The sequence below is a fragment of the Choloepus didactylus genome, chromosome 14 (assembly GCF_015220235.1).
Source record: "Choloepus didactylus isolate mChoDid1 chromosome 14, mChoDid1.pri, whole genome shotgun sequence".
Classification (NCBI taxonomy): Eukaryota; Metazoa; Chordata; class Mammalia; order Pilosa; family Megalonychidae; genus Choloepus; species Choloepus didactylus.
The window spans coordinates 17,212,968-17,219,559 of record NC_051320.1 but is presented as its reverse complement, the minus strand read 5'-3'; positions in this window follow the sequence as shown (position 1 = coordinate 17,219,559).

Sequence of the window (6,592 nt, the reverse complement as noted above, 5' to 3'; positions counted from 1 at the left end):
ACCACTATGATTGGAGAAGAGCCATTTTAACACCAGAAAAGGAGGAAGGATATAATCTTAGAGAAAAAAAGAGAGGTTTTTTTCCCCCCCAAAAAAAAACAGTTGGGGGAAAAAAGATGTGCATGTATTTTTCCTTTCTTTATCCATCCATTCATCTGTTTACCAAGTGTTTTTTACACTCCTTCTATGAATGAGGTATTGTTCTAGGTGCAAGAGATACATTCGAGAACAGAACAGTGACTATAGCGTGCCATCCTGGAGTTTGCATTCTTGCAGGGACTGCGTTTGAAACTGGGATACCTCATAGAAGCCCAGGTAAATGAGTTGTGGAAACCCCTCAGCAGCTAAAGGAAGGGGGTACCTCAGGGGACTGAGCGGTGCCCACTTCACTTTCAGCACGTGGATTATAGAGATGAACAGGACAGAGGGTCCACCTGCCCTCTTCAAGACTGGCTCAGAGTCCTACTGGCCGGGTAGGACAACTCATTGAAGGTCTTCATGCATGATTCCCAACAGGGCTCTAGAGGCAGAGACTGGCAATAGTTTGGTCCAGTGCCTCGTACAAATGCAAGAGATGTATGGGGTGGGAGGGGGTAAATATTAAGGAGCTGAGAAGATAGTGAGCAGTTTTAAATATTCAATGGGGTTTCTGTTCATGCAAAGAAACTAGCTAAATTGGTCTGCCACTTTCTTCCTTCCTTCCTCATCTTTCAAATATCTGGGATTATCTTTGAGCCAAAATAGCAATTGAGCTGTAATAAAAAGTACCAGGCTCTGTTCATGGTTCTCCAATCAGGAGTTCTGGTGGGAAGTGTGAAGCTCGACCTTTCCACTTTTCCTTCCAGAAACTCTTCCTTCTGTGTGAAATTTTGAATGCAGAAAAATGTGCATCTGTAACACACACGCAGACACACACACACACATACGTATATGTGTTTATACACATGATCATAACATGTATTATTTTGCATTATGTGTTTTTATTTAACAACATGCCGTATATATTTAGATTTATATATATTTATATATTGTATACATTTTTTACTGAACAATATGTTTTGTATATATAGAACCCTGATTTTTTTCAGTGTTCCTCAGTATTATGAATTTTTTTGTCCTCTTTCTATTTAACCAACATATGTCTCATGCTTCCCATGTATAGGGCACTCTTGTCGTGCTTTACAAACACTAGCCCATTTAACCATCATTACCAGTCCATGGGATAGGTATAATTGGGATCCCCATTTTCTCAAGGAAACTGAGGTACAAAAAGGCCAAGTCACTTGCTCAAGATCACACTATCAGTAGCAGAATAAATAGCAAAACTATTCTAAAATTCCCATATTGGTGGCCATAAGTTTCCAGTTTTCAGCTGTTGCAGATAACACTGCAGCCAATAATCTGGGGACACAGCAAGAAGCCCAAAGAAGAGAGGGGCAGGAAATCGGGTCCGGAAGGGGTTGAGAAAGGCAGAAGGAGCTACCAGAACACGTAGGAGAAAGAAGGGCCGGAGGAAGAAGAAGCCCATAGAAAGAAAACCTTTCACAGCGTCCCCGGGGGTAGAAAGCACAGACCATGTGTCCGTCAAGTGCAATTTGTCTTGAGGACAAGGTTCAAAGCAGCCAACGAAAGCCTACTAGGTAGCGTTACCTGCTGGAGAGGCAGATTATTCAGCCGCAAGCAATGCTTCTGACAGTCATGATTTTTCAGTGTTTTGGATGCTAAATATGGAAGAATATCACATTATGTTATCGAGGAGCATATTAACACAATTTCCTGTTTTCACCTAGCAGATACTCAGTATTGCATCAAATCAAATGCATACTTACTTAATGTATGGAAGCTGTTTATGTTAGGGTGACATTTTATGGCTAAACTAAGAGAAATATTTTTGTTTAAGGATCATTAAGAGGTTTATAGAAATAAAAACAAGCAGTTGAAAAATAAAAATAATAAGAACTAATGAAAATGAAAGTTAGTAGAAATTGTAAACAGCCTTAGATTTGGTCAAATAAGAAGTAAAAAGAACAGCAATGTCCTCCTGAAAATGCTTCTAAAATGTAGAAGCCAAAGTTTAGATTTTGAGAACAAAACAGAGCTCCCCCAAACAGAAGTGTTTCTGGAATAAATGTCATTGTCACTAAATAGTTTTAAAAAGCCCTTGTTCACAGAGAGCTATATATCATGTTCCTGGATGAGAACATTTAATATTACAAAGGTATAGATTTTTCTCCAAATTAAACCATACACTGAACACCATTTTAAAAAAATCCCAATACAATTTTGAGATTCTTGAGAAGGAGTGCTAACATAGAAATATAGAAATCATGACACAATAAACAGTTCAGAAACAGGTCCAAATAGGCATCTAAAAACTTTGTCTTAAATTAAAATACTTCAGTTTAGGGAGAAAAAAAATGAACTGTCTAATAAAGGATGTTGAAACCAAATAACTGATGTTTAAACAAAAGATGCTTTCCTGGGGCCCATCAAATTGCCAAAAATAAAATTTATAAAAATTCCCATTTTTTGGCAATAGAGAGAGTGCAGGAAAGTGGACATTCTCAGGGTCTAGAGGGAGTTTAAAATAGTATATTTCTAGAGGGAAATTAAATATATATATATAGAAAATCTTTAACAATATCTGTACTTTGTGAACCAGTAAATGCATTTCTAAGTACATATTCTACAGAAATAAATGTTGATTTAATTCTTAAGGATGTTAACTGAGTGTTGATTCTTTTGCCTGAATTGTTTATAAACCTAAATACTCAACAGAAGGGGATGGTTAGATAAATCCTATCACACCCACACAATGAGATACTCTGACCTTCAGAATTAGGTGGACAAATAATGAGCTCCCGTGTATGGAATGCTTGTTACTCGGCAAGCTCAGTTCTGAGAACTTTCCATGTGATAAGGCATTTTGCTCTCACAAGCCAAGGAGGCCCGTCTGTTCCTGCCTCCGTTTTATGATTGAGGAAGCTGAACGAGGGGCTTTAAACAAGCGCCTTGCTACTACATGGTAGGGTCAGTATTCGATGGAGGCTGTGGGACGCCTGAGCTCACACTCCCTCATCATGCCAAGGAGATGATGTAACTGCATTGGAAGATTTAAACAATCTTAACAAGCAAAGCAAAGCAAAAACGGCAGCATGCACTGTGTGGTCCCATTATAGTCAAAGAATATATGTATACATACTTAGAGAATGAAACTGGGGGGTTGTCTTTCTCTTCTGGTGATGGGGTTCTAGGTGGTTGGAGCCGAGCAGATGCTATTGGTGCCAGGGGCTCGCGCTCAGTCACTACCTCAGTTTCCTTTGTTACAGGCTGGGTTTCCGGGTCTCTCTGCCCGACGGAGACCCTGGGCCATGTCCACTCTGGCGTGTATACAGGGCAGGCCAGAAAGACAGGGTAGTGATGTCCAGGGCAACCCTCCTGCAGAAACCCCCCAGTTTCTCAGAGTGTCCCCAGTGGGAACAAGCCCCAGGTACCTCTAGCAACAATGCACCCAATAACGGATCTGCGTCAGCCTTTTTACACTCCCCTCACTGACAGTCCTATGATCACCTCCCCCCAAAACTTATTTGCACGTGGATCTTGTCTGAGAGCCAGCTTTGTGGGGATCCCAACCTTGGAGAGTAGTTTACATTTTTCTCTTTTCGCTTACTTTTATGTTTTCTTCAGCAAACATGTTGCATTCTAATAGGTTTACAGGAAGGTGAAGTTATTTTTTTTTTTTAAGGAATTTCCTAGATTTTTAGTTAAAACAAGGTGGACTGAACACAGGCATTTATTCCCAAGAACTCCATAAATGGCATTCAAGGAATAAAAGGTATAACTACATGAGGAAAAGGAGAGTAGAGGAGATAGCGGTGTGAAGAAATGCCAACAGATATTTTGACTTAGCCGAGTGGAGTGGGTTATCTGTGAACAGTGGTCCGTGGAAGGCTTGGGCTAGAGGGGTGGGTGCCCAGGAAGGCAGAGGTTGGGGAACAGGGAGGGGTTGGCCTCCATGCCCCCTCAACCCTGCACAGTCGGGGTCCAACCTCCCTCACTGCTCTCTCGGGAGCAATTGGCCCCAAACCTGTGCAAATAAAGGTGGGGTGAGACATGGGGATGAGAACCCTGGGAGGTGAGAATGTGAGTTGGGGACAAATGGGACGAGAGATGAGGTTTTTGATTATAGGCTTTAAAACACTATTTGACTTTTTGAAAACAAAAAGCTATGCGCATGTATAAGTTTAATCAGTTTTTATAAAACATTGAAGGAACACTATCGTTATTTAAATTTGGAAAAATTAGGTATGGGTTGGTGACTTATTCAGAATGCTACATGTACAGGCATGTCCAGAACAGCAAAAATTATGATAACCAAAGGGAGGAAACAGCTCAAATGCCCGCTGGTGGATGAATGGAGAAACAAATTGCAGTATATATGTACTCTGGTGGTTTGAAGCTGTATGTACCCCAGAAAAACACATTCTTAAATCTAATCCATTCCTGTGGGTGTGGACCCATTGTATGTAGGGTCTTTTGATGAGGCTACTTCAATTAAGGTGTGGCTCACCTCAATATAGATGGGTCTAAATCTTCTTACTGGAGTCCTTTATAAGAGAAAGTAAAATCAGGAAAGTAAAAAGCCATGGGCGCAAAGAGCTGAAATCAATAAAACCCAGAAGAGAAAGAAGAGACCAGCGGACACCACCATGTGCTTTGCCATGTGGCAGAGGCACCCAGGATCGCTGGTCTTCAGGAAGAAAACATCACACTGATGCTTTGGACATCTTGATTTGTACCCTTGATTTGGACATTTTCCTAGACTCTAACTGTAAGCTTTGCTTAAGCCAAACCATTTTATAGTATTGCTTTAAGCAGCCTATGAAATTAAAATATATGATGGAATATTATTCACTTATAAAAAGGAATGAACTACTGACTCACGCTACAATATGGATGAACTTGCAAACACTGTGCCGAGTGAAAGATGCCACATGTGGCAAAGAGTCACGTATTGCATGATCCATTTATGTGAAATGTTCAGAACAAGCAAATCCACAGACACAGAAAGCAGATCGGTGATTGCCAGGGGCTGGGGGAAGGCTGAAATGGGGAAGTTCTGCTTAACGTGTATGGAAGTTTCCTTCCAGGGTGATGAAAATGTTTGGAACTAGATAGAGGCAGTGGTTGCACAGCCTTATGAATGTACTAAATGCCACTGAAGTGTTCACTGGTTAGTTGTACGTTATGCAAATTTCATCTCAATTTTTGAAAAAGAAAAAACTACTCAGATTGAAAAAGGAGTGGGAAGGCAAGAAGAATTAGGAGCCTTCCATATTACCGAACACGCAACAATTTCAGGCATTTTATGATGAAGACTGGCGATGCTGCCTGCTAGAATATTCCATGGCCCTCAAACCACACAGCACTGTGCAGCCTCTCACACACCCACCTGATGGGCAGCTGTGAGCGTTTAAGGGGCAGAGGGGCCAGCACGTCTACTGCGTCTGATCTAATAGTGAAACATTCAGAATTCTGAGGGGGATGATTCCACCTGCTGAGCTTCTTTCTCAATTCAGGAGATAGGGATGAAAACTAGATACTGCTGAGGAAGTATTGTTTATAACTCTCTACACCCAGCTTGTGACTGTCATCCAAAGTGTTCTTTGAATCCCAGCTTTGTCACTTCCTGGGCTTATTAAAGAGCTGAGTGCTTCCCTTGCTTGCTCTCTAAAACCTGTAATCCATAACCACATTGCGTATTAACCCCTGCTTTTCACCCTTAAGTTGCATATTACCTGCAAAAAAAGATCCACCAATCAATCACATATTGGCTGGTCATACAGAGCCAGTGGTCAAAGTCGTGGTCCTTTTAGATTGTAGGTTTCCACAGGTCAGGTCCTAGGAAGAGATAATTCTTTGGCTACAGCCCCTGACAGACCCACCAATGATTACAGTCCTTAAATGCTTTTATAATCAGAATTGCAAAGAGGGTGTGGAAATCAGTGCTTTGGCATAAATCACCATACGCTTGAAGGAAAGGCATAAAATGGAGTACAGATAACTTGTACTGGGCAGTCCCTACATCAGGTGCAAGCAGACGGCTGACTTTGTGGTCAGTTACCACAGTCTGTAAATATGAATTCTGTGCAGCAGCTGCACCTCCCGGGGACTGTGATGGGGCTATTTTCATGCGAAATTAATTGTCAAATATTAGACTGAAGAGGCCTTCTCCCGAGTGGTTTTCTCACCCTCCAGCTAGTCATCTTCAGTCTTGTCATCACTGCTTTTTACCTTGTTAGAAATATTCAAATGATCAAAAATGATGTCAGAAACTCAAATGCAAAACAAAACGCCTCTTGTCAGCATTTGCACCCACTCTAATTCATTCATACTTGTTTATTTCCACCAAAGGAAGGGAATCCTGGCTGGAATTTGTGTCATTTCTCCATTTTCATTATCAACATTGTAATCACCACAAGATCACACTTGGTTGCATTTGATATCTGCCTCAATTTTAACCTGAATTCTGGGCATAAATAACATGAAAAATTATGTCTTTGGTATGGTAACAGGACTTGTGCATTGCATT